General features: G+C 44.8%; 1 protein-coding gene across 4 annotated transcripts in view; it reads right to left on the reverse strand.

The window, feature by feature from the left end:
- Positions 1–18,364, reverse strand: part of SERPING1 (serpin family G member 1) — a 512,003-nt gene that overhangs the window by 357,965 nt on the left and 135,674 nt on the right. The gene's annotated exons all lie outside the window — the stretch shown is intronic.

Consider the following 18,364-nt stretch of genomic DNA (forward strand, 5'->3'; position numbering starts at 1 on the left):
TCCACCTGGATCCAAGATCGGGATAGCAGACTTCAGTCACCCCAGCAGAGATATGGATCTGGCATCAGAGTTTCCAGAGCTGCAGCAGATTGTCCTTTCAGCATACACCAGGTCTGTGTCTGCAGATGAATACCTGGAGGTCAGGCAGCAGTTTCAGGTAGGACACTGGATTAGAGCCCTCCAGGTTGCTGGTATGCAACAGGGCAAGTGCTTTCCAACCCCAGAGCAACAGGCCAGAGAACAACGGGAATTACGGATGCAATTTCTGGGAGAGTGGCCCCAGGAGCAATGGGTGACTGAGTTGGACAGGCTGGTCCAGCAGTAGATAGAGCTGGACAATCGGTATCAGGCTCTGCACTAGTACGCAGAGGAGGAATATTTAGAGGAGACAACAGAATGCTCTCCAAAGGGATATGACTTTGGTGGCCCTGGATTGCTGTGGGAGAGCCTTTCAGATTGTTCTGTGTTTGGCGATGAAGGGTAACCTACCCTTGAAGACCTGCAAGAATACAGAGAGGCTATGCTCGGTCTTGCAGGGGTCTCAGAGCTTAAACCTGATCTAGACTGTTTGCTAAGGAAGGAACAGCATCTGGAAAGGGCATACAGAAAACTGATAGAACACGTTCAGCAGCATGCCAGAGAATCGGCAGTGAAAACTCCGGAGATTGCCGTCTCCAAAGCTGAAGTGCTGACAACAAGGCAAATCTCTGCTAGCCTCTGCCCAGCAGCAACAGCAGCTTCAGCTTCCCTGAGAGAAGAGGCAGTTGGCCTTTCTCCCACAATACTGACAGAGACCTGGGATTTTCTCCCAGCAGCATCGGTGGAGTTACCAGAAATGTATGCAGCTGAAGCGCTGACAACTGGACAGAGGGTCTAAGACCTCTGCCCCACACCTGCGGCAGTTCCGGAGTGTGAAAAGGAGATGGTCACTTCCCAGCAGCAGATTAAGATCCAGGGGGAGAAGGGAGAGGAGGTGTTCGTCCTCCCTTCCCAACAGTTGGCCAGGGTGGAGGAAGCGATCTTTCCTCCCCAGCAAAGATCTATGCACCTTGCAGACAGTACCAGAGACATTAAATTAAATGTGGCTGGGTGGCCCTCGTTCTAATACGGCACCTCATCCCAATAATTTGAAAATCAAGCCAAAGGGAGGGAGTACAGGGATTATAGCGGTGCCAAGAGAAACACAGTATACTCAGAATAAAATCCAAATCATTTTTATTAACACAAATTATTAAAATTAGACATAAGGATCACAGGGACATGGTGTGCATGATCTATAAAAACAATTGTGTAGCAAAATTTATCACGTGACTTGGCCTGAAGAGCATGGCGGCCAGTTCAGTGGATAGGTATTTAGATATCCGACATGTTTCGCCAGTGATGGCTTCCTCAGGGACAGATGTTTAATACCTATGACGCTACAATTCACTCTATAGAGAGAAATATAACAATCAAACAGAATTCTAAGACATTTGGTACATTAGATACAGAAAAAGTGTACATATGTTTGCGGACTGTCAGAATAAACCACTCACCACCACCCAAGGTGAACCCCAAACGATCCCCCGTGCATCAGGGTACCAATGAAAACCCCTACCAGGCTGTCTAAAGATGGTAAATACCTGCAAGTCACCAGGGATAGACGCGACACGCATCCGGGACAGGGCCTCAAACAATGATTACAATGGGTAGCTGCAGGGGGCAATCAGAAGGGCCTGACGGAATGTGTGTCTAAAATATAGAATTGTATAATATATATATATATATATATATATATATATATATATATATATATATATATATATATATATATATATATATATATATATATATATATATATATATATATATATATATATATATATATATATATATATATATATATATATATATATATATATATTGCAGACTTAGTCTCCTCTGTTCTTTATTAGCCTGCTTACACTATGCTGATGGTGTTCTTTGTTCCTCAGCTTGTTACACCGGGCATTTCAATTGGCTGTAAAACCCCCCCTTTTTTTCAGCCATTTATTCCACTCTGTACTACACTTATTGGTAAGTGTCAAATAATTTTTGCATATACTGAGTCTGTGTCATTTGTTGACACAGCTAGTTTGCAACTTGTATCTTTTGACTTATTTTGGGACAGTATTATATACTGCATATATTTTATTTCTCATTAATCCTCAGAGATACATATTCCACCCTGTACTCTATGGCAAATTATCCTGAATGGATTTCTCTCCGGTGTCCTGTAATTTATTTAAAATAGAATTAATGTAAGTATAAGTTAGAGACTGTTAGTCCTATAATATGTTTTCCTTTTCTAATTGATGGGTCCCTATGGGGTCTCTCCAGGACCCACCCCAATGTATTTATATATATACAATTCTATATTTTAGACATACATTCCGTCAGGCCCTTCTGATTGCCCCCTGCAGCTGCCCATTGTAATCATTGTTTGAGGCCCTGTCCCGGATGCGTGTCGCATCTATCCCTGGTGACTTGCAGGTATTTACCATCTTTAGACAGCCTGGTTGGGGTTTTCATTGGTACCCTGATGCACGGGGGATCGTTTGGGGTTCACCTTGGGTGGTGGGGAGTGGTTTATTCTGACAGTCCGCAAACATATGTACACTTTTTCTGTATCTAATGTACCAAATGTCTTAGAATTCTGTTTGATTGTTATATTTCTCTCTATAGAGTGAATTGTAGCGTCATAGGTATTAAACATCTGTCCCTGAGAAACTGGCGAAACATGTCGGATATCTAAATACCTATCCACTGAACTGGCCGCCACGCTCTTCAGGCCAAGTCACGTGATAAATTTTGCTACACAATTGTTTTTATAGATCATGCACACCATGTCCGTGTGATCCTTATGTCTAATTTTAATAATTTGTGTTAATAAAAATTATTTGGATTTTATTCTGAGTATACTGTGTTTCTTTTGGCACCGCTATAATCCCTGTACTCCCTCCCTTTGGCTTGAGTACCAGGGACATGTCATCCCAGCAGCCAGATGAGGGAACGTCTGAGGAAGCAGCCGGCTCACCTCCACAATGGCAGCTTCAAAGTTTGGGAGAGACTGAGATCATCCTTGCACCCCAGCAGCAAATCCACAGTCTGGGAGTGGAGGAAGCCGGCCTCCCACCCCAGCGGTTAGCTGGAGTGGATGATGTGGGGTCCTCAGCTGAAGTGCACAAGGGGATAATGCTACTGCCCTCTACACACAACTGCAGTTTGAGCTGATATCAGTGGATGGGACTGTGGTCTTCACTCACAGCAACCCAGCAGAAGGGCTGGCAACACGGCAGAGTGTTGCTGGCCTCTGCCCTCAACAGAAGAGGGAGTTCCTCTGAAAGTGGAGGTGACTTCGGTCTCTACTGACAAAACCCCAGAAAATGGTGCGGCACAGAGACAGGAGGATGTCAGCCAGGCTTTGCATACACGGGGGGGATTTTCACCTACCAAAAGTGGATGGGACTTCAGTCTCCACTTGTATACCCCAGGGATGCTGGGCAGTCAGCCCAGATCCCCAAAAGCATGATAGAGTGAGTCCAGTCACCCTGTCTTCTCTCCAGCTGCTGAAAGGACTCCAGGGAGCAAGGCCAGTCAATGCCTCTCCCCAGCGGCGGGCATGTTCTCAGAGAGGCAGGGGTTGGCTGGGTGAGTAATGCTATGTTTGGGACAATTTATTTGGGATACTGTGAGGGACTGGAACTACTGACTAACTTCAGAGTCAACCCGTCTGGGGTCTCCTCCTGTGAGTCTCCTGCCGAAAGGGACAGGAGTCACTTTGGGTGGAGGGTTTGTGGAATTCAGCTTACCTTGGAGAGCTCTGGAGACTCAGTGTCCAGCTCCCCTGTCCGCTCTTATGTGTAAATCACCCTGCATCCATTAGGGGCCAGAGTAACTGAGAACCCCACTATGATCTGTGCCATTTAGACACACTGTACAGCCACACTGGAATGTTGTATATATGTATATATTGTGTGTTGTCACATGCTGTTGTGGACTCTTTACTGTGATTGCTTGGGGTGGGGTTGTATTCCAATGTTCTATTGTGTCTGCCTTGAATATTATGGCATGTGTATGTAGATTAGCTGTGAGATTGGGGGGGGGGGGGGCGAATTCCTCCAACAGCTCTTCCTGCTGATAAGACTGTTTACTGATGAGAAATTTGAATACACCTGACCTGTGTGTCTATTGTGATTGGACAGTTTACCCCGCACTGAATCCAAGGGTGTGTCTCTGAGTTGTATATCTGTTGTAACATGTGCTTGAATAAAGCAGTTTGATGTTGTTGTTCACCCTACACTGTGTTACGGCTGGTGACTGGGTGGGCTAAAGGGTCTTGGATAGTGCTGGTTCTGGACAGAGGAAGCATTTTACGGTGTACATAGACCTGTTGAGGACAGGGGTTCGTCACAACAAAAAATCATTATAGGCCTGAAGATTACATAAAGCCCCCAAAACATTATATATATTTACTGAAAGCAGACACCCTAGAGAATAAAATCCTGGTAGTTCCAATGTGTCAATGTCACAAAATTACCACAAAGGTCTAGGAAATGCAAACATTTCAGTTAAAAATACACTGAAGCACACAAACAATAAATTACCCAATTGTTTGGTAGAGTATAAAAGACAAGTAAATAGATACCAAACATGTCAAACCTTAAATTTGCGTACGTCTGTGAAACGGTGACAAACTTCAGGTCTGATACTAGAAATATTGCTCTCACTCCGGCGTGCGTGACTTAACATGTAACGTATGTATCACAATCTAAGTTTGCATGCATAGGCGCCCCCCACGAGTGCCCTTACAGTGGTACATGCATATATGTGCTGGAAATTGTATGTGCTTGGGTCTTTATTTTTTTACAATTTACATTTCTTTTAATTTTTTCTTACTTAAAATGATTTTAAAGGTTAATTTTTTTTAAGGTGAAAAACCTTGAGACTTTACAGCTCCTTTAACAACTTAAGGACCAGCCTCGTTTTGGAATGTAGGTGTTTACATGTTTAAAAAACATGTTTAGAAAAAAATATATATAATGTTTGGGGGTTCTAACACCCTAGAGAATAAAATGGCATTGCAATACTTTTTTTCACACCGTATTTGCGCAGCGGTCTTACAAGCGTGCTTTTTTTGAAAAAAATAACTTTTTTGAATAAAAAAACAAGATGTTTTGACGTCGCTTCCGCCCAGCAGTGTCATGGAGATGAGTGGGCGCCATCTTAGCCTCACTCGTCTCCAGGACCAGCACGGAGAGGGACGCGATTGCCTCCACTGCTACCGATGGCTCCGGTAAGCGGCGGAGGGCACCGGATCACAGCGGGAGGGGGGCCCCTCTCCTGCCAATGATAAAAGTGATCTCGCGGCGAATCCACCGTAGAGACCACTTTTATCTGAAAGCCGACCGCCGCACGAAAATGGGGATACCAAGGTTATGGCAGCTAGCTGCTGCCATAACAACGATATCCACCGCCAAAGTTTGGGCGTATATTGGCGTGCGGCGGTCGGCAAGTGGTTAATGTCTTTTCATCACATAGAGGACAAAAAGTCCCCTATGTGATGATTTTTTGGTGATAGGTTCTCTTTAATGAGACATCAAGGGTCTAAAAGACCCTAGATGTCTATCCTGTGCTCCAATTAATGTCATGCAATGCAGATCGCATTGCATTACATGCTTTCCTGGCCATGCTGGATGGAGACACAGAGGTGGACATGGGAGTGACGTCAAACATGTCGCTTCTTGGGTCAGCAGCAAGGAGGGGAGGAGAGTGGACGTGTGTCCTCTTTGCTCCCTCCCCTCTACCCGGTGGCACCAACTAAGTTGATCCTGGCCCCCAGATGGGCAAGTGGAGCTTGGGATACATACATAGCAGGGGCACGCACGGGGGAGTCGCCATTACTGGGGCTGTTTGGAAGCAATTGAGTGGCAACTCAGCTGCCGAATGCCTCCACCTGACAGGCAGTAGTCCACTTGTCAGATTTACACATAATTCCAGTGGCCGAAGCCACCGGGGATGTGTGTAAAACCCCCTGCTGTCAGGTGCGTATGACGTACAGACCTGGCAGCAAAAGGGTTAAATGTTTTATTATATTGATGCTATATTATGCAATTTTGCACAACAATGCATGGAATCTGAGCCTCTTTTACCACAATAACATACTGTCAGATACAAGTGTAAAAGATCTTGGTACTGGTACCAACCATAGAGTTCTTATTATAAACAGATTGTTCCTGTTAAGAGGTTGTTTCTTGCCCCTGCTAAAGGGTCAGGAGACCCCTCAAGGCTATATGTGGATGTCTTACAGCAAGTGAAGGGAGAGAGTGGCCAGCCACATGCTCTGCAAGCCAGGAGGTGCTGCAGGCTGATTTTGTGCTGTATCCATCCATCCTTCCAGGCTGAAAAGGGACAATAGGGAAGTGTTACTGCACTGTGTAGCTCAGAGGTCTCCAACCTGTGGGCCGCGGCCCAACACCGGGCCGTGGCGCCTCTAATGCCGGGCCGCGAATGAGACAAGTAATGTCAGCGGTGCGGCGGCGGGGGAGAGAGATGACATCTCTCATTGCCCACACCGCTGTTCCGCCCTTACTTACAGGGCTGCGAAGGCTGCTCTACACAGAGCTGCAGCCACGACCCAGAAGAGAGAATGACGTCATCTCTCACCGCCCGCCCTCACTCTCATCTCCCTCACATGTGCCTGTGTTTAACCTGCAGCTGTACCCACACTGAGGAGAGGCTGACAGCCTTGTACCTGGCTGCAAGTACTCTGCAATGCTGGGGGGGAGATTGATTTTACATGTAAATTCATTATGCTGGCATGCAGCGTGGCAAATTACATCCCCATCTGGTGGCAGGCAGCGTGGCAAGTGACATCCCCATCTGTTGGCAGGCAGCGTGGCAAGTGACATCCCCATCTGGTGGCAGGCAGCGTTGCAAGTGACATCCCCATCTGGTGGCAGGCATAGTGGAAAGTGACATCTCTATCTGGTGGCAGGCATAGTGGCAAGTGAAATCACCATCTGGTGGCAGGCATAGTGGCAAGTGGCATCCCCATCTGGTGGCAGACATAGTGGCAAGTGGCATCCCCATCTGGTGGCAGGCATAGTGGCAAGTGACAAGCGATGGTGGCAAGTGACAAGCTTAAGGCTCCCAATGATTCTGCATTATGGTGAGTTGAAGTATTATATTTTATATTACAATGTAATGATAGAAATAATGCGTTTCAATCATCCGGACACCATACCAACCATGGTTCCTGGGATGATTTAAGCACTAACACCAGCCATTGCCCTGAAAAATTGCCCACAAAAAAATTGCTTACCCACCGGGCCTTGGCACAGTTTTCTTGCACACTGCCGGTCCCTGGTGCCAAAAAGGTTGGGGACCGCTGTATTATAGGCTCTGATTCACTGAAACTTTCTATTTGCATACCGAAATATATGGGCTATTAAGTGTATGAGAGCAAAGCTCATTTGATTATAACCTATCAAGTGACTGGTTTGTGTTGAAGTGTATATCTGCACCCTCATTACTTAAAGCAACAGTGTCCCTTTTTGGTCTGGGGGGTTCCTAGCTAGTATTAGCCCAGCAAACAGTAAACAGTTCAGGGTAGCGACAGGTTACGCTTCCGATGGCCATTTAGATAGGTAGAGGCCCGGTAGCATTGATAGCCTATAGTCAGGTTAGGGACCAAGAGATAGGCTAGATAGGCCTGATTTGCCTTGCAGGTGGCGCATTCCGGACTTCTTCACCATCAGTGTGTTTGTCTGTACAAGCGTCCCCAGGAAGCCACCGCTCGACAGATGCATCAGCGTTCGTCCTCTCAAACTGGATTGTGTTACTCCTTGCAAGCCAGCTCATCGGGACCCCCTGCAACTGAACTGTGCCACAGGGCCTAATTGGAGGTATTGGTATTAAAGGCCTTTAGTTATATATCCAGATACATATACTGTATACACTGTCCTTTCCAAGACATATGTACATTCTTCCTGTTATTGCTTTGGTTGTATGTAATGCCATCACTTTATCATATATAAAGTTACACTAATCACCTGCTGGTATGTCTGCATATCTTTACTCTTAGAAATCTATGCTGGGTTTATTAGTACTACTGCTGTCAGTTATTTTGGGTGAGTTACTAGTTATTGTCCTAGAAAGGGATCATCTACATAAGCTGGAGCCCTGTTCTAGGTGGAGGCACTGCCAATTATACTTTCATAGTCCACTCTTTTTTTAGTGAAGGCTCTGGCTCATTTGGTTACCTGCAGGTTAGTGCAACGTCATAGCCTATGTGGAGAGGGCAACTTCATATGACCCCCCTCCTATAACAGGGCTACATTTGGAGGCAGATCCTCACATTGGATGTCAGATGCCATTGATGATTCTGCGGACCATAACTCAATTGCTAGATGCCTTTTAAATATCACTATAGGTAATTTTTATATTGAAAAAAGCGCTGCGTAAACTGTTGGCGCTATATAAATCCTGAATAATAATAATAATAATAAGACAACCACCCACGTGTTCATAGTCCTGGATAGTCCCCAATCCACCTTGGCTCTCTAACAAGGCAAATTAGGTGGTCGCCTTAGGCCTCGCCCTCCTGGGGGCCCGCGGCCGCCTAATTTGCCCATACCTCACTCTTCCCCAGCAAATTAGAGTCATGGAATGCCCGCAGCTTGTGCGGGCTATTTTCGTTCCCGCACGACGCCCACAAGCTCCACTTTTTATGGCAGAGAGAGCCGACATCTCTCCCTGCAGTCCCCAGCTGCCTGACACATACACAATGCAGAGTGCTGTGGAGAGAACTGAACCCGCCCCCTCCTGTTCCTGCTGTGATGTTTTCCTGTGTACACAGAGGGAAAGGAGGCTCACCATGCTGCCGAGATAACGCTACTTGTCTGAGATTAACTGTCTGCACTATTCCAAAGTGAGTCTTCCTGAGGAGGGGGGGGGGGGGGGGGACAAGCCTAAAGTTCACTTTCAGTGATTTGGGGGGAGAGGATATGTTCTAGGGGGCTTTTAGGACTTATGCTACAAGGGGGCATAAATCCACCCCCCTTAGCTCAGACCCCCCCCCCCCAAAATCAAAGAGATGCTGTCTGCTACAGAGGGGGTGGCCTTTGGCACCCCACACGAGATGTGCAAAATTGCTCCATGTGCCCATACTAGTACCCCCTTCCAGGCAAGTTAGTGCAGCAAAGTGTGGGTTTCAGGTCACAGGGCGGGTTCACACTATGAAAAACACAGGAACGTGCTGTGCGCTCTATGCAATGCACATGTGACCCAGGTGCAATTTCAGCCCAATTATGTCTGCAGTCTCTGACCATCTCCTGTATCATGTCTGCAGTCTCTGACCATCTCCTGTATCATGTCTGCAGTCTCTGACCATCTCCCGTATCATGTCTGCAGTCTCTGACCATCTCCCGTATCATGTCTGCAGTCTCTGACCATCTCCCGTATCATGTCTGCAGTCTCTGACCATCTCCCGTATCATGTCTGCAGTCTCTGACCATCTCCCGTATCATGTCTGCAGTCTCTGACCATCTCCCGTATCATGTCTGCAGTCTCTGACCATCTCCCGTATCATGTCTGCAGTCTCTGACCATCTCCCGTATCATGTCTGCAGTCTCTGACCATCTCCCGTATCATGTCTGCAGTCTCTGACCATCTCCCGTATCATGTCTGCAGTCTCTGACCATCTCCCGTATCATGTCTGCAGTCTCTGACCATCTCCCGTATCATGTCTGCAGTCTCTGACCATCTCCCGTATCATGTCTGCAGTCTCTGACCATCTCCCGTATCATGTCTGCAGTCTCTGACCATCTCCCGTATCATGTCTGCAGTCTCTGACCATCTCCCATACTATGTCTGCAGTCTCTGACCATCTCCCATACTATGTCTGCAGTCTCTGACCATCTCCCATACTATGTCTGCAGTCTCTGACCATCTCCCATACTATGTCTGCAGTCTCTGACCATCTATTGTATTATGGCCACACAGTCTAATATAGGATGAAACGAGAGCCATCAAGCTGGAGCCCAGAGTGGTGGTCAGTAACAGCGTAGCAAGGCCAGTCTGAGGGGGATCACTGATGTAGGGGGCAGTGAATACAGTAGGGTAAAGGGGCACTGATATGAAGGTTACCCCCTATATCAGGACCCACCCCCCCCACCTTAGTGCATTCACTCTGCGGAAGGTGCTCTATGGTGACCAGAGTCTCTCCCCCACCCCCTCACATTAGAGTTTCAATTTTAAATGCAAGTTGGAACTCTGTGGACAATGACATAAAGGGTAACTGATGTAAAGGGGAATGCAGTGGACTCTGATATAAGGTGATCTCATCACCAGAGCCCCCCCTTACATCAAAGTCTCCAACATTCCTCCTTACATCAAAGTTCTCCTTGCAGTGGAAGGGGGAATTCTACACACTGCGATGTAAGGGGGAACTCTGTGCTGGGTTATATTAACCTGACCTTCATGTAAATGGAGAAATATGGTTTTGACTCGTTATACCTTAAACATATTGCTAGTGGCAGCTGCACAAATGGTATCTATATTTGTGTGTGTGTAATTATATATATAATAAATTAATAAATCTTCGGGAGGGTTACTTCTACTGTTTCTATGATGATTCGTATGGAAATCAATGACGCTCTCTCCCGCTGTAATGCCATGTGTGCGGTGCACAACGACCTATATAGGCATGGGGCGACATCATCCGGTGACCACGTCGTTGCGCACCACGCAACGATCACGCAAGTCGTTGCGCACCACGCACACAGCATTGCAGCGTGAGAGAGCGTCGCGTCAACATCAGAAGAAGAGAAGAAGAGGGAAGAAGACGACGGAGAAGACCGGCCACCGCTAGCAAAAGAGCGGGCAGAAGATATCGGAGGAGCCCGGCAGAAGATACCAAAGAACGGAAGAAGTCGGAAGAGACCCCCGAAGTCAGAAGAGACCCCCTGAGCTGCCTAATAAATTACTTTAAAAAACCTGTCTAGTGTGTTTTGACACTTTTCCCCCCAGGTGAATGGGTAGGGGGCCGGGATCTGGGGGCCCCCTTATTAAAGGGGGCTCCCGGATTCCGATAAGCCCTCAGACCCCGACAACCAACGGCCAGGGTTGTCGGGAAGAGGCCTTGTCCTCATCAACATGGGGACAGGGTGCTTTGGGGTGGGGGGCCGCAGGGGGCCCCCCTGCCCCAAAGCACCCACCCCCCATTTTGAGGGCATGCAGCCTGGTATGGTTCAGGAGGGGGGGGCGCTCGCTCGTCCTCACCCCCTTTTCTGACCGGCCGGGCTGCGTGCTCGGATAAGGATCTGGTATGGACTTTGGTGGGACCCCCTTGCTGTTTTTTTGGCCGAAGGGCCTGGTATGCTCTTAGAGGGGGAACCCATGCCGTTTTTTTATTTAAAATTTGGCATGGAATTCCCCCTCAAGATTCATACCAGACAGTGCCTGGTAAAGTTGGATCCCCGTTCATTGAAGTTGGACGTGTCTCTGACTTCAAGTCGCAGGGCAAAGTCGGATCCAAAGTAGGACGAGTGTCGTGTCGCACCAGTGTGAACCTGGCCTTATACACAAAACTCACCGATCAAAATCAATTGCTGTCTTTTGACAGCTTCTATCCACCACATGTCTTTAGATCGATTGTAAGAAGCCAACTGTGTAGGGCAAGATGTATTTTTACTGACATGACAGTGATAGAGACTAGATTGGATGACATGTGCTATAAGTGAGAGAGTGGGGATACCCTGCAAATATTATTGCACAAGAACATAAACTTTTACAGGATGAGATGAGGGTTACCACAGATAAACGTAAATGTGGTGTGAGATTACCGTTCATTTTCCAATTTAACAGTTACAGTGAGGATATTTTTAAAATTATTAGAAGAAATTGGCCATTACTCAGACGAGCTTACCCTCAGGTAGAAGAAATTCAGCATGTACCAACGAAAGCATATAGGAGGAACAAGACAATTAGAGATTCACTAGTAAGGTCTGAATATCGCCTGAGGGAATATCAATCTAAAATGACCTTTTTGGGTAAAAAGAGGAATGGCTGTTTTCCTTGCTTGAACTGTATTCAATGTAATCGATTGATGAAGGGTGATCATTATACAGTATCCATTCAGTTAATGGTGAAAGAATTACTGTAAAAGGGTTTCCTACTTGTCAATCCTCATATGTCATTTATATTCCAACATGTCCTTGTCACTTAATTTTCTGTGTGGTTTCACCAACGTAAATTAAAGAAAGGATTGCTCAGCATCGCAGTACCATCAGACATAAGCAGCCAGGTTTGCCCGTTTCCAGGCATTTTCTTGAGCAGGGTCATAGTGATTCATGATTTTAGAGGAGGTACCTAGGGATCAGAGAGGGGGTGGCAGGATACTCAAATTAAAACAAAGAGAGGTTTGGTGGATACATAGACTGAGGTCATTGCACCCTGAAGGAATGAACAGAGATTATGACTTATACTTATTTCTATAAAATTTGTGTGAGATATATTTCATGCTTCTTATAGGTTTAACCACTTCCCGACCGGCGCACGCCGATGTACGTCGGCAGAATGGCACGGCTGGGCAAATGGGCGTACAGGTAAGTCCCATTGAATTCTCCGCCATGCCATTGCGTGCGCGCCGCCGGCCGGGAGCTCCGTGAGTCAGGTTGCGGGTCCTGCGGACTCTATCGCTGCGGGGATACCTGCGATCGCCTCATGGAGAGGACGAACGGGGAGATGCTGATGTAAACACTGCCTAGTGACAGTGTCACTGATCTCTGCTCCCTGTCATCGGGAGCAGAGATCAGTGACATATAACAGCTAGCCCATCCCCCCTACAGTTATAAAACACTCCCTAGTACTGACCTAAGCCCTCCCCGCCCCCTAGTGGTTAACCCCTTCACTGCCATTTACACAGGAATCCGTGCATTTTTTATAGCACTGATTGCTGTATAAATGACTGGTCCCAAAAATGTGTCAAAAATGTCCGATGTGTCCGCCATATTGTCGCAGTCACAATAAAAATCGCCGATCGCTGCCATTACTAGTAAAAAAAAAAAAAAAATGATTAATAAAAATGCCATAAAACTATCCCCTATTTTGTAAACGCTATAACTTTTGCGCAAACCAATCAATAAACGCTTATTGCGATTTTTTTTTACCAAAAATATGTAGAAGAATACAGTACGTATCGGCCTAAACTGAGGAAAAAAAAAGTTTTTTTAAATTATTTTTTGGGGATATTTATTATAGCAAAAAGTAATGCGGTTTTTTTTGTTTATAGCGCAAAAAATAAAAACCGCAGAGGTGATCAAATACCACCAAGCTCTATTTGTGGTAAAAAAAAAAAAGGATGTCAATTTTGTTTGGGAGCCACGTCGCATGGCCGCGCAATTGTCAGTTAAAGCGACGCAGTGTCAAATCGCAAAAAAACGCACTGGGTCAGGAAGGGGGTAAATTCTTCCGGGGCTGAAGTGGTTAGTGGACATATACAGGACAAGAAAGATGGAATACACCCTGAACAAGATTTTGACTGATATAATAGCCTTATTTAAATACAGGACTCTTTTGCAATTATGTTCGTGTGTGCATCTATGCAATTTTTTCTATTTTTTTGTTCCTTTTCTGATCCTTTACATGCCGATTTGTTATTATCTAATTGATATAATAATAATCGAACTTGACCTCCGTTTTGGATAATGTAATTGTTAGATGTATGATATGTATACATTAAGGATGTTTTTTCTAGAGGGGGTTTGAGGTAGGTTAGCAGGTTAAACTGCTTCTGATTAATTAGCAGTAATTGAGTGTGATACACCTGTGAGGCTACACCCTGTAGTGTTGAATATAAAAGTATGTGGTTAGTAATGGATTATTGCACGAAGCCTGAGGAAGAGCATGAGATGCTCGCAACTGTACTGTAGCTATTTGTAATCTTTTTATGCCTTGAGAGCAATTGATACAATATACAATTTTTGCATTGGAGAATGTGTCCCTTTGTTTATATTCTTTGATTAACCACTTCAGCCCCGGAAGGATTTACCCCCTTAATGACCAGAGCACTTTTTACAATTTGGTACTGCGTCGCTTTAACTGCTAATTGCGCGGTCATGCAATGCTGTACCCAAACGAAATTTGCGTCCTTTTCTTCCCACAAATAGAGCTTTCTTTTGATGGTATTTGATCACCTCTGCCATTTTTATTTTTTGCGCTATAAACGGAAAAAGACCGAAAATTTTGAAAAAAAATGATATTTTCTACTTTTTGTTATAAAAAAAATCCAATAAACTCAATTTTAGTCATACATTTAGGCCAAAATGTATTCGGCCACATGTCTTTGGTAAAAAAAATGTCAATAAGTGTATATTTATTGGTTTGCGCAAAAGTTATAGCGCCTACAAACTAGGGTACATTTTCTGGAATTTACACAGCCTTTAATTTATGACTGCCTATGTCATTTCTTGAGGTGCTAAAATGGCAGGGCAGTACAAAACCCCCCCAAATGACCCCATTTTGGAAAGTAGACACCCCAAGGAAATTGCTGAGAGGCATGTTGAGCCCATTGAATATTAATTTTTTTTGTTCCAAGTGATTGAATAATGACAAAAAAAAATAAAAAAATTACAAAAAGTTGTCAGTAATGATATATTGCTCACACAGGCCATGGGCATATGTGGAATTGCACCCCAAAATATATTCAGCTGCTTCTCCTGAGTACGGGGATGCCACATGTGTGGGACTTTTTGGGAGCCTAGCTGCGTACGGGGCCCCGAAAACCAATCACTGCCTTTAGGATTTCTAAGGGCGTAAATTTTTGATTTTACTCCTCACTACCTAGTAGTTTTGAAGGCCATAAAATGCCCAGATGGCATAAACCCCCCCCCCCAAATGACCCCATTTTGGAAAGTAGACACCCCAAGCTATTTGCTTTGAGGCATGTTGAGTCCATGGAATATTTTATATTTTGACACAAAATGCGGGAATGTGACAAATTTTTTTTTTTGCACAAAGTTGTCACTAAATGATATATTGAATATTAATTTTTTTTGTCCCAAGTGATTGAATAATGACAAAAAAAAATAAAAAATTACAAAAAGTTGTCAGTAATGATATATTGCTCACACAGGCCATGGGCATATGTGGAATTGCACCCCAAAATACATTTAGCTGCTTCTCCTGAGTATGGGGATACCACATGTGTGGGACTTTTTAGGAGCCTAGCCGCGTACGGGGCCCCGAAAACCAATTACCGCCTTAAGGATTTCTAAGGGTGTAAATTTTTGATTTCACTCTTCACTGCCTATCACAGTTTCGGAGGCCATGGAATGCCCAGGTGGCACAAACCCCCCCAAATGACCCCATTTTGGAAAGTAGACACCCCAAGCTATTTGCTGAGAGGCATGGTGAGTATTTTGCAGCTCTCATTTGTTTTTGAAAATGAAGGACAAGAAAAACATTTTTTTTTTCTTTTTTCAATTTTCAAAACTTTGTGACAAAATGTGAGGTCTGCAAAATACTCACTATACCTCTCAGCAAATAGCTTGGAGTGTCTACTTTCCAAAATGGGGTCATTTGGGGGGGGGGGGGGGGGTTTTGTGCCACCTGGGCATTCCGTGGCCTCCGAAACTGTGATAGGCAGTGAAGAGTGAAATAAAAAATTTACGCCCTTAGAAAGCCTGAAGGCGGTGCTTGGTTTTCAGGGTCTCGTACGAGGCTAGGCTCCAAAAAAGTCTCACACATGTGGTATCCCCATACTCAGGAGAAGCAACAAAATGTATTTTGGGGTGTAATTTCACATATTCCCATGGAATGTTTGAGCAATATATCATTTAGCGACAACTTTGTGCAAAAAAAAAAAAAAAAAATTGTCTCTTTCCCGCAACTTGTGTCACAATATAAAATATTCCATGGACTCGACATGCCTCTCAGCAAATAGCTTGGGGTGTCTACTTTCCAAAATGGGGTCATTTGGGGGGGGTTTTGAACTGTCCTGGCATTTTATGCACAACATTTAGAAGCTTATGTCACACATCACCCACTCTTCTAACCACTTGAAGACAAAGCCCTTTCTGACACTTTTTGTTTACAGGAAATTTTTTTTTTTTTGCAAGAAAATTACTTTGAACCCCTAAACATATATTTTTTTAAAGTAAATGCCGTACAGATTAAAATGGTGGGTGTTTCATTTTTTTTTTTTTTTTCACACAGTATTTGCGCAGCGATTTTTCAATCGCATTTTTTGGGGGAAAAAAAAAACACACTTTTTTAAATTTTAATGCACTAAAACACACTATATTGCCCAAATGTTTGATGAAATAAAAAAGATGATCTTAGGCCGAGTACATGGATACCAAACATGACATGCTTTAAAATTGCGCACAAATGTGCAGTGGCAACAAAATAAATACATTTTAAAAGCCTTTAAAAGCCTTTACAGGTTACCACTTTAGATTTACAGAGGAGGTCTACTGCTAAAATTACTGCCCTTGATCTGACCTTCGCGGTGATACCTCACATGCATGGTGCAATTGCTGTTTACATTTGACACCAGACCGACGCTTGCGTTTGCCTTAGCACGAGAGCAGGGGGGGGACAGGGGTGCTTTTTTTTTTTTTTTCTTTATTATTTTTTTGCTTTTTTATCTTATTTTTAAACTGTTCCTTTCATTTTTTGTTTTTAAATCATTTTTATTGTTATCTCAGGGAATGTAAATATCCCCTATGATAGCAATAGGTAGGTACTCTTCTTTGAAAAAATTGGGGTCTATTAGACCTTAGATTTCTCCTCTGCCCTCAAAGCATCTGACCACACCAAGATCGGTGTGATAAAATGCTTCCCCAATTTCCCAATGGCGCTGTTTACATCCGGCGAAATCTAAGTCATAAAATGCTTGTAGCTTCCGGTTTCTTAGGCCATAGAGATGTTTGGAGCCACTCTGGTCTCTGATCAGCTCTATGGTCAGCTGGTTGAATCACCGGCTGCATTCTCAGGTTCCCTGTTGAGACAGGAGAGCCAGAGAAAAACACGGAAGACGGTGGGGGAGGGGGGGCATTCCCTCCCACTGCTTGTAAACGCAGTCTAGAGGCTAATTAGCCACTAGGATTGCTTTTACATGAAAGCCGACCGCTGGCTGAAAAGAATGATACCAAGATGATACCTAAACCTGCAGGCATCATTCTGGTATAACCACTCAAAGTCGTCAATGGCGTACCTGAAGACAAAACAATGGTTAACAATAAAGCACAGTAAACGGTAAAGTATAAAAAATTGCATACCTGAAAAGCAAACATGATAAAACATAATAACAATAAAACATTGCAGAATAGAATACGGTAAAAAAGAGCAGAACAATAGAGAGAGAATAGAGAGAGAGAACAATAAAATGACAACTATTTTTTTTTATTTTATATTTTTGATTGTGTTTTTTTTTTTTTTTTTTACACTTTTTTTTGTAACTAACTTTTAGAACTGTAACCGGTTCCAGGTTCGGGTCTCTCAAAATGCGATGGCATCTTGGGAGACCCTGTGAAACTGTGCCTTGTCTGTGCAATGCTGTACCCTACGCTAATACTAAACTAGTGTATGGTAGCGTTCAAAACATTCACCAATGCAAAGACCAGGATTGTCAGGACAGGAGGGACAATAATAGCGGGTGCCACGCCTATATCTGCACTTGCTGCAGACACGACATCTTTTTTGGGGGGGGGGGGGGGTTCGTTGGGTAGGGGTACTCGGGAGGACATAAAGAAAATGCCTCTTATGCAGCCGACTACATTTGGTTGGGGATGTAAATGGGGGAAGTACGGGCGCTGCAGAAGTGGTGGGTTCCCAATTAGGATTGGCGAATGCAGCAGAAAGGGCATTATGGGCACGACGGGCCTGTTTGTCTTCTTCTTGGTGGCAGCGGGACACTACTTGTGCTTGCCACCTCACCAGCTTGAACTGCACTTATGGGACTCGCCACGTCACCAAGTGTTACTGCAGTGCTGGTTTGACTACGACCGGGGTGTACTAGGCCGCTGGTGCTTGCCAGTTCACCAAAACGCTACCAAAAAAACTGTTAGCGATCGCAGGGATCAGGCCTGACTCTGCGAACGCTGCAGTTATGTGTTTAGTGTTTTGTAAGTGACAGTGATCGATCGATACTGCACTTGGGTGGGCTGGGCAGGCCGAGGGGCAAAACGCAGGTGCTAGCAGGTATCTGGGCTGATCCCGCTAACGCTGCGTTTTTGGGAACCCTAAACTGCTGGGGATGCTAGTATAGATCTGATCGGATCAGATATTGATCCGTTCAGATACTATACCACTAAGGGAGGTGTACGGTGCGTGCATGGGT

The sequence above is a fragment of the Aquarana catesbeiana genome, linkage group LG08 (assembly GCF_042186555.1).
Source record: "Aquarana catesbeiana isolate 2022-GZ linkage group LG08, ASM4218655v1, whole genome shotgun sequence".
Taxonomy (NCBI): domain Eukaryota; kingdom Metazoa; phylum Chordata; class Amphibia; order Anura; family Ranidae; genus Aquarana; species Aquarana catesbeiana.